This window comes from Trichechus manatus, unplaced genomic scaffold (genome assembly GCF_000243295.1).
Source record: "Trichechus manatus latirostris isolate Lorelei unplaced genomic scaffold, TriManLat1.0 scaffold00122, whole genome shotgun sequence".
NCBI lineage: Eukaryota > Metazoa > Chordata > Mammalia > Sirenia > Trichechidae > Trichechus > Trichechus manatus.
This window is the reverse complement of record NW_004444058.1, coordinates 7,885,190-7,895,693: the sequence shown is the minus strand read 5'-3', so window position 1 is coordinate 7,895,693 and position 10,504 is coordinate 7,885,190. Positions and strand designations below refer to the sequence as shown.

General features: G+C 46.6%; 1 pseudogene; it reads left to right on the top strand.

The window, feature by feature from the left end:
- Positions 1 to 1,571: 1,571 nt before the first annotated feature.
- Positions 1,572 to 1,945, top strand: LOC101359487 (nuclear transport factor 2 pseudogene; annotated as a pseudogene).
- The last annotated feature ends 8,559 nt before the right edge of the window (positions 1,946 to 10,504 follow it).

Here is a 10,504-nt window from a genome sequence, read left to right as displayed (position 1 = left end):
TCCTTCAGTACCATTGGTTCTTGATCATATGCTGCCTTCCGAAATGGTTAAACATTGAATAATTCTTTTTGGTACAGTGACTCTGCGTATTCCTTCCATCTTCTTTTGATGCTGTCATGGATTGAATTGTGTCCCCCAAAAATGTCTGTCAACTTGGCTATGTCATGATTACCAGTATTGTATGATTGATTTCCCTATGTGTTGTAAATCTTATCACTATGATGTAGTAAGATGGATTAGCGGCAGTTACATTGATGAGGTCTACAAGATTAGGTAGTGTCTTAAGCCAATCTCTTTTGAGATATAAAAGCGAGAAACAAGCAGAGAAACAGGGGACCTCATACCACCAAAAAAGCAGTGCCAGGAGCAGAGTGTGTCCTTCAGACCTGAGGTTCCTGTACTGAGATGCTCCCAGAACAAGGGAAGACTCATGACAAGGACCTTCCTCCAGAGCCAACAGAGAAAGCCTTCCCCTAGAGCTGATGCCCTGAATTTGGACTTGAAACCTACTAGACTGTGAGAGAATAAATTTGTGTTAATTAAAGCCATTCACTTGTGGTATTTCTGTTATAGCAGCACTTGATGACTAAGACAGATGCTGCCTGCATCATTCAATATTTTCCCCAAAGAATCTTTCAATATTGCAACTCCAGGTTTGAATTTTTTTTTTTTCAGTTCTTTCACCTCGAGAAATGCCAAGTGTGCTCTTCCTTTTTAGTTTTCTAACTCCAGGTGTTTGCACATTTTATTATAATACTTCACATGTCTTCTCAAGCCACCCTTTGAAATCTTCTATTCAGCTCTCTTACTTCATCATTTCTTCTGTTTGCTTTAGCTGCTCTACATTCAAGAGCAAGTTTGAGAGTCTCTCCTGACATCCATTTGGTCTTTTCTTTCTTTCCTATCTTTTTAATGACCTTTTGCTTTCTTCATGTATGATGTCCTTGATGTCATTCCACAACTAGTCTGCTCTTCAGTCATTAGTGTTCATTGCATCAAATATTTTCTTGAGATGGTCTCTAAATTCAGGTGAGATATACTCAAGGTGATATTTTGGCTCTCATGAACTTGCTCTAAGTTTCTTCAGCTTCAACTTGAACTTGCATATGAGCAGTTGATGGTCTGCTCCACAGTAGTCCCCTTGCCTTGTTCTGACTGATGATATTGAGCTTGTCCATCATCTCTTTCCACATATGTAGTTGATTTGATTCTTGTGTATTCCACCTGGTGAGATCCATGTGTATGGTTGCTGTTTATGTTGTTGAAAAAAGGTATTTGAAATGAAGAAGTCATTGTTCTTGCAAAATTATATTATGCTATCTCCCGCATCATTTCTATTACCAAGGCCATATTTTCCAGCTACTTGTCCTTCTTCTTTGTGTCTAATTTGTGCATTCCAATCACCAGTAATTATCAATGCATCTTGATTTCATGTTTGATCAATTTCAGACTGCATAAGTTGGTAAAAATTTACAATTTCCAGTCGGTCGCAGATCATGCTGGGCTGCTGCCACTGCTGCCACCATTATGCCAGCACTTCGGGTCTTGATGATGCTGGGCAACACTCCAGAATGGGCGACAAGCCAATCTGGGCACAGATTGAGTCCAGCTTCATTCAACATTAATATCAGTTATTTGATAATGACAGAACCCAACTAGGTGCAATTTACATTGATGCATCATGCCTTACATGGAAAGGACAGCAGTTCCAGGGGAAAGCTGCCATTGTGGAGAAGTTGTCTAGCCTTCCATTCCGGAAAATCCAGCACAGATCACAGCGCAGGACCATCAGCGCACGTCAGATATCTGCATCATCAGCTGTGGGCCAGCTAAAGGCCGAGGAAGACCCATTACTGGCTTTCACCAGATGTTCCTATTAAAGAACATCAAGGATGCTTGGGTTTGCACCAATCACGTGTTCAGGCTTAGTCTGCACTTCAGCTGACCTCCTCCCAACCACACACTCATGCTGTTTCCTCCTCCCTCCTCTCCCTGATACTATTCACACTCCTCTAGATGCTCCAAATATCATACACAAATGAGCAGGGCCACGGTGGGTGGGTGGGGGGAGCACAGTGCCCTGCTGCCACCAAGGTGTCATGCATGATGTTTGGATACTACCCTAGTTGCATCTGACAGGAGAAGTTTGTGTTGTACCAATGCACGCGTTGGAAAGACTTAACTAATGCAAAAGTTTTTTTTTTTTTTTAATCTACTGACAAGTTGCTCTAGTAACCCAAAGAAATGAAAGAGAAAGCAGCTGCCTTGCACCCAGATATTGATTTGTTCAGATGTTTCAATGCCTCATTATACAATAAAACCACAAAAATTTTCTGAACCGTTAAAAAAAAATCTACAATGTCCTCATCTTTGGCGTTAGTGGTGGGTGTGCAAATTTGAACAACAGTCACATTAACTGGTCTTCCTTGTAGGCGTATGGATATTATTCTATCACTGACACCATTGTACTTTAGGATAGATCTTGAAATATTCTTTTTGATCATGAATGCAACACAATTCTTCTTCAATTTGTCATGATTTTCCAATTCAAAATGGCCAATCCCAGTCCATTTCAGCTCAGTAATGCCTAGGATATCGATCTTTATACAGTCCGTTTCATTTTTGACGACTTCCAGTTTTCCTAGATTCATATTTCGTACATTCTATGTTCCAGTTATTAATGGATGTTTGCAACTGCTTCTTCTCATTTTGAGTAATGCCACCTCAGCAAATGAAGGTCCTGAAAGACTTACTCCATTCAAGTCATTAAGGCCGACTCTACTTTGAGGAGGCAGCTCTTCCCCAAGTCGTATATTGAGTACCTTTTGACTTGAGGGACTCATCTTCTGACACTATATCAGACAATCTTCTGCTGTTATTCATAAGGTTCTCACTGGCCAGTTTTTTCAGAAGTAGATCACCAGGTCCTTCTTCTTAGTCTGTCTTAGTCTGAAAGCTCCACTGAATCCTGTCCACCATGGGTGTCCCTGCTGGCATTTGAAATACTGGTGGCATAGCTTCCAGCATCACAGCAACACGCAAGCCACTGCAGTACGACAAACTGACAGATACGAGGGGAGCTGATGAGTAGAGTTTCATAGTTTTGCTTACCCACTCTATGTCGACAACACCCTATCACAATTTGGGTTCCCCCAGAAGCCAGCCTTGCGACACCGAAACAAGTGCAAGTGAGTTAATTGGGGAGATGATCTCAAAAAACACCAGTAAGGGAGAGGAGATAGAGAAAGGAAAGGGAAGGAAGCTGATAAAACACGTGTTATCAAGCAAGTTACCCCTTGGGCAACTGGAGTTCAATCCCACCAGGGGCCTCTGGGAAGCAGCTTAGAACACCCACCACAGAGGGGTGAGGGAGCTGGGGTATACAGACACCAATTCCAGCTGGTGGTTGTTGAGGGCTGCTCCTGGGGGCGTTAATTCCCCAGTTCTCCTGGCCTCCTGTATATGTGAATAGAGCAAGCTTTGGTGGCTAGGGAAAGACTGCAGACAAAGAGATGCAAGTGCTGGTCGCTGGAAGTTAGGCTAGTGTGCACTGAAGGGGTAGGAGCAGGGGATATGGGCAGGGACATCTGGTACATCTGATTCAATCCCTTCATCTGTAACCACTCCTTTTCAGTCTCCGTCTCCTCTCCCCAAACTCTGCATCCAATATATATGGACGCTCTGGCAAAGCTCTCTTTCTCTAGATCCTGTATCCGGCCCGTCATCATCTGACCTTTGGTTCTTGGGACTTGAGCCAGCAGCCTACCATCTGACCTGATTTGCCAGCTTCCACAACCCCGTGGGCCAGCAGCCTGTCATCTCATCTGCCAGTTTGGGTTTGTCAGCCCTTGCAACCACATGAGTCAGGAGAAGCCTCCAGCCTGACACCTGACCCACGGACTTTGGACTTACCAGCCTCCACAACCAGGTGGGAAATCTGTCTGTCTAACTAGCTATCTAGCTATCTGTCTGTCTGTCTGTCTACCTATCTATCTGTATCTATATGCTTCACTGATTTTGCTTCTCTAGGGAACCCAGCCTAAGACATCAACCAATGATTGGGCAGAGATTTCCTTAAATGCTTGGAACCAGTCTTTGCTGAGGGGCTCTGTATATTGGGGTACACCTTCAACAACTAGCCAGGCAGTTGACAATACTGCCTTAGCTTTCACTTCATGTTTGTGTAGAGCCTCAAGGTAAGCCAAGAGTGAGAGCACAAGCCCTTCTCAGGTCTTTTCTGGGCATGCACACAGCCCTACGCATGAGTGTGGCATTTTTGAGTCCCAGGAATATGTCTGAGCTTTTCAAAACCCCTAGAGAAATTTCATTTCCCAGCTTTTTGTTTAGTCTATTATTTGCTCCAACTGTTATCCACTGCTTAAAGCACCCACAAATTTAAAAGACTTGTCTGCAATTGTTTTCAACAAAGGACCCCGAGGAGAAAACTTTTCACATGGAGTAAGCTCTTAGTCATATCAAATACAGACAGCCTTGCAAGTGGAGTCTTCCAGGTCAAATAATGATAGTTCTTTGGGAATGAGGCTTTGAAAGGGTTTCAGCTCTGTCTTGCTTCTTCTGGTGGCTTCCAGGCTGCACTGAGATGTAGGCTATTATTTTGTGTGTGTGTGTGGTTATATATATATATTATATATATATATAAAAAATAACAGAACATTTCCCAGTTCAACAATTTTTACGTGTTTAATCCAGTCACATTGATTATATTCATCACGTTGTCCGTTACCACTATCTTTTTTGTGATCACTTCATAATCGTTAACAGAAACTCAGGGCACCCTAGTGGGCTGTTATTTTTAAATTCTATTTATCTTTTTGTTGTTTGGGCTGTTATTTTTTAATGCTACCATGGAGCTGGAGAGTAGGAGATGGGACTAGGGAAGTTAAAATGCCACAAAGCTCACTGTTCTTACTGATATCTAGCAGCTTTTCTTTTTCCCGAGCTGCTACAAGCCTTTGGTTAATTTCCAGAGTCCTGAGAAAGTTTATTCTCATGATTTTTGCCAGTTTTCTCACTGCTTTTATGAAGAGCGAATTTTTGGAGGTGCCATTTTTGGTAATGTTACTCTTCACATTGATTAATTTTTTTTATTGTGGTGATAATATACATAACAAAACATACATCATCTCAGCAATTTCTACAAGTAGGATTCAGTGACATTGATTATAGTTTTCAAGTCGTACAACCATTCTCACTATCCTTTACCAAATCATTCCACCACCATTAACATAAACTCAATGCCCCCTAAGAAAAAACTCTCCTTTTCCCCCTTCCTGCCACCCTTGGTAACCACTGATCACCTTTGGTTTCTATTTGCTTATTTCACAGAAGTGAGATCATACAGTATTTGCCTTTTGCAACTGACTTATTTCGCTCAGCATGATGTTTTCAAGGTTCATCCATGTTGTGGCATGCGTCAAGACTTCATTTCTCTTTATGGCTGAGTAATATTCCATTGTAAGGATATACCACATTGTCTTTATCCATTCATCTGTTGATGGATGTTTCAGTCGTTTCCACATTTGGCTATTGTGAAAAATGCTGCAGCAAGTATTGGTGTACAGGTTTCTGTTCGTATTCCTGCCTTCTTCTGAGTATATACCTAGGATTGGGATCACTGGGTCATATGGTAGTTCTATGTTCACTTTCTGAGGAAACACAAAACTGTTTTCCACAATGGCTGTAACATTTTACAGTTCCACCAGCAGTGGATGAGGGTTTCAGTTTCTCCACAACCTTGCCAACACCTGTTGTTTTCCTTTATTTATTTATTTTTCTCATTGCCATTCTAACGGGGGTGAAGTGGTGTCTCATCATGGTTTTAATCTGTATCTCCCTAATGGCTAAAGGAGCCCTGGTGGTGTAGTGGTTACGAGGTCAACTGCTAACCAAAAGGTCGGCAGTTCCAATCCACTAGCCCCTCCTTGGAAACCATATGGGGCAGTTCTACTCTGTCCTTTAGGGTCGCTATGAGTCGGAATTGGCTTGACAGTAACAGGTAAATGGCTAATGACATTGAGCATCTTCTCATGTGTTTGCTGGCCATTTGTATATGCTCTTTGGTGAAATGTCCATTCAATTCCTTTGCTCATTTTTTAGTTGGGTTGTTTGTCTTTTTGTACATTGATTGATGTTTGATTGTTGGATTGATGGGTCTGGAGCTCAGAGGGAATGTCTGATCTGGGATATAGATTTGAGGACTATTGGCATGGAACCGATACTTAAAACCATATGACTCTGGGTCAACTAGGGAGAGAGAAGAGTTGAGGGTGCAGCCTAGGGCAACTCCAATATTAGAATTTGGGGAGACGAAAAGGAGACTGAAAAGGAGTGGTTACAGATGAAGGGATTGAATCAGATGTACCAGATGTCCCTGCCCATATCCCCTGCTCCTACCCCTTCAGTGCACACTAGCCTAACTTCCAGCTACCAGCACTTGCATCTGTTTGTCTGAGGTCTTTCCCTAGCCACCAAAGCTTGCTCTATTCACATATACAGGAGGCCAGGAGTACTGGGGAATTAACGCCCCCAGGAGCAGCCCTCAACAACCACCAGCTGGAATTGGTGTCTGTATACCCCAGCTCCCTCACCCCTCTGTGGTGGGTGTTCTAAGCTGCTTCCCAGAGGTCCCTGGTGGGATTGAACTCCAGTTGCCCAAGGGGTAACTTGCTTGATAACACGTGTTTTATCAGCTTCCTTCCCTTTCCTTTCTCTATCTCTTCTCTGCTACTGGTGTTTTCTGAGATCATCTCCCCAATTAACTTACTTGCACTTGATTCGTTGTCTCAAGGCTGGCTTCTGGGGGAACCCAAATTGTGATAGGGTGTTGTTGACATAGAGTAGGTAAGCAAAATTATGAAACTTTACTCATCAGTTAGAAAGAGAGGAGAAAGTCTAGGACCAAGCCCTGGGGAATTCTAATTTAGGAGGAGACTGAGAAAGTGTGACTAGATAGACAGGAGAAAAAAACAGGCATCCATGGAAGTTAGGAGAGGAGGGCATTGCAAGAAGCAAGTTCGTCATCTGCTTTTGATGCTGATGGAAGGTGGAATAGATGAAGACAGTTCCAGAGAGCTCTTAGGCTAGGGGGAGGCAGACAAGGTCACAGACAATATGAAGGGGAAATCCAGAGCCTCTCAGAGCACACAAGTTGCACATGACAAGCCTGGGATGATCAGGGAGGGCTTCCTGGAGGAGGTGGTGCTGGAGATGTACCTTTCAGTAAGAGAGGAGTTTGCCAGGAGGATAGGAGGAGGGGAAAAGAAATCTCCAGCTGAGGGAACAGCATGGGGAGAGGCAAAATGGTGTGAAACAGCATGGAAATTTCACAGGTATGGTCAGCCACTTGGAAAGGCTCGGTCTACACCTCATTTCCTCACTTATTGTTGATTTAATAAATGAATGGATTTCAGTTGTGCATGGAACAACAGCTAGATTTGGAACTAGAGAAGATGGCAGAGGCCAGATCACAAGGGTCTTGAATGCCAAGATGGGGAGCTCTGAACTTGACTAGGACGGGACTGGAGAGCCATGGGAAGTCCCTGAGTAGGGGAGGAACACAGCCAGAGCCCCATGTTCTGGCAGCCAGGGTGGAGGACCTGGAGAGAGGCGAGACTGCTTGAGAAGGAGGGAGTCTTGAGTTCGGGTGGGGCTCAGGGAGTGAGTTGGGAAGGAAGAGTGGAGAGGGCCAGAGAAGGGCCGTCACTATGAGGCAGCATTTGCATGACAACATCAAGTGGTCTACCTCTTCCTCCCTTGCCAGCCTGGGGGTCAGCTGAGGACAAGGGCTGGGGCTGCATACTCATGGAGTGGGGTGGCAGCCTTGCCCAGCACGGGATGGGCCCTAGAGGCACTGGGAAGGATTGATGGAGTGAGGAGGGCGTTTGGGACCGCCGTTCTCAAGGAGAACGCGTAATTTGTACTCCTGCCACTCTGCACAACAGGGCTTGGGCGCTGGGGAAGCCCACCCGGGGTCTCGAGTTTCCAGGAGGGAAAAATCGCGGGGGGCACAGCCCCGGGGGGCCTGTTAGCGGCGAGGAGCCCTCGGGACGGCAGCTCCAGGGACCTGGGTATAACAGAACCCGCATCCTCAGCCCCTCCCCTCTCAGGCGGCCAGCGGAGAGGTGCGGGCAGGCTCCCCCCCCACCCTGGAACCTCCGTGGGCCATGGGGAGTGTGAGCTCGGGGCCTCTGCAGAGCTGGAGAAACCACCCGGCCCTTGCCCAGCCCAAGGGGTGAGATCTGAGAATGAGGCGGGAAGCGAGAAGTTGCCGAAATACTGAGGGTTAAATAAACCTGGAAGCCCTGAGCAATGCGGGCTTGAGTGGAGTTTGTTTTCTGCAGGCGACAGAATGCGGTATGGAGGAGAATTTGAGATCTGCTCAGGGAAGGAAGAGGGAGTTATGGAGGAACTCAGGGAGACACCTGCCTGCCACACACCTACCCACAACTCTGACGCGTGCAGGTGCGTGAGCAGACAGGGGGGCTACGAGGTGCTCATTCCACCCCAGGACCTCGATCATACGCAGTCTGAAAATAAACCTGTTGCTCCTGGAGTGAATCCCAACTTATGACGACCCTGTGTGTGTCAGAGGAAAGCTGTGCTCGGTAAGGTTTTCAGTGGCTGATTTTTCAGAACCTCCAAAGTTTCATTTAGCAGCCTAGCCTGTTCATTGTTTGCACTACCCACAGATTCCAGGGTCTAAAATGCCAGGAGCATCTACTTCTGAAAAATCAGCCATGAAAACTCTACAGAGCCCAGTTCCACTTTCCATACACGTGGGGTCACCATGAGTTGGAGTCCATTCCAAGGTAACTGGTTTTGTTTTGGTTTTTTTGGTGGCCTGAAGTATCATGGGGACAAAGGCTCATACAGAGTCTTAGAGTGAGGGCTCAAAGGAGCTCCTGCTTTGGGGAGGCTTCCTGGTGAGAAGGAAGAGGAGAAGGAGAGACTCCAGACCCCCAACCCCATATGTTCCTCACTCCCTGGGCACCAAAAACAAACAAATCCAGTTGCCCTGGAGTTGACTCCAACTCATGGTGACCCCATGTGTGTCAGAGCAGAACTGTGCTCTGTAGAGTTTTCATGGCTGATTTTTCAGGAATGACTGTTGGGTTCCTCCTCCGTCACCTTAGAGGTGGCACCAGTTCCAGCTGCTGAACTCAGCAACTTTCCCACTAAACAAACTCCTGACATCAAAGGGTGCAGTGTTCATGAGCTCCAGGAGTCCCTTGGTGGTGCAAACAGTTCATGAACCCAGCTGCTAACCAACAGGTTAGAGGTTCGAGTCCACCTGGGAGAAAAGCCTGACAATCTACTTCCAAAAATCAGCCATTGAAAACTCTGCAGAGCACAGCTCTACTCTGTAACACAAGGCATCACCAAGAGTCGGAGTCACTTTATGGCAGCTGGTTTGGTTTTGGTTTAGTGATGCCAATAAGCGACTTTCTTGCACTCTACCTGGACTTCCTTTCCACCAGGCACCCTCACTTGTCAGGATTAGAAAATGGAATCTGGACACACTGAACAAACTCAAAGTCACAGTTACTCAGTGTTGCAGGGTTAAGTTTCAGCCACATTCCGGGTGGCCTGCTCCCTCCTTCCTCCTCTCTGGGGTGGGTGCTGAGTTCAGGGGGCCGGGGAAATGCCACATCTCTGGTGAGGGTGGCAAGGACCCAGGTGTCTTTCCTGAGCTGGCCTGGGCTCCAGATGATGTCACCAGTCTCCAGCAGCCTCTGCAATAATCAGCGTCCTCCTTTGTCCCCTGACTGGATCAGCCCCACCCCACCCTCCTGAAGTTGTGGCTGCAAGCTCCTGGATTCCACTCATCTCTCACATATAACCAACCAGGAAATTCCTTGAGCTCCACCTGCAAACTCTGTTCAGGCGTGACCACTTCTCCCCACCTCCACTGTCCCACCTGGTGCAGCCCCATCATCACTCTCTGGACCATTGCAGTCGCCTGCTCTCTGGTCCCTGGCTACCCTCTTGACTCCAAGTCTATTCCCTCCACGGCTGCCAGAGGGTGCATGTGAGCACCTGAGTCAGGACACGTCTCTCTGCTTAGATCCCTCTGTGGCCCCCACCTCACTGCAGATAAAAGGCAAGGTCCTTCCCCCGGCCCACCATGCCCTGCACGAACTGCCCCGTCCCCTCCTTGCCCTTGTCTCCTCCCATTCTCCCCCTCGTTCCCTCAGCTCCCACCACAGAGGGTTCCTCTCTGCTCCTTGAACACAAGAGGCATCGTCCAGCCTCAGGACCTTTGCACAGGCTGTTGCCGCCACTTTGAATGTCCTTCCCGCATGTATCCTGACTCCCTTCCCTAGAACAGCCAACCTTTCTGTGAGCAGCTGAGCTCGTGAACCACCTGTACCACCCAGGGACCCCTTGTGGGTACAGAGAGGGAAATAATAATCCCAGCTGTAGACCATAGTCACAAGGAGCGGGGGACAAAGGATTCCCAGCAGTGGGATCTTAGAGCCCATGG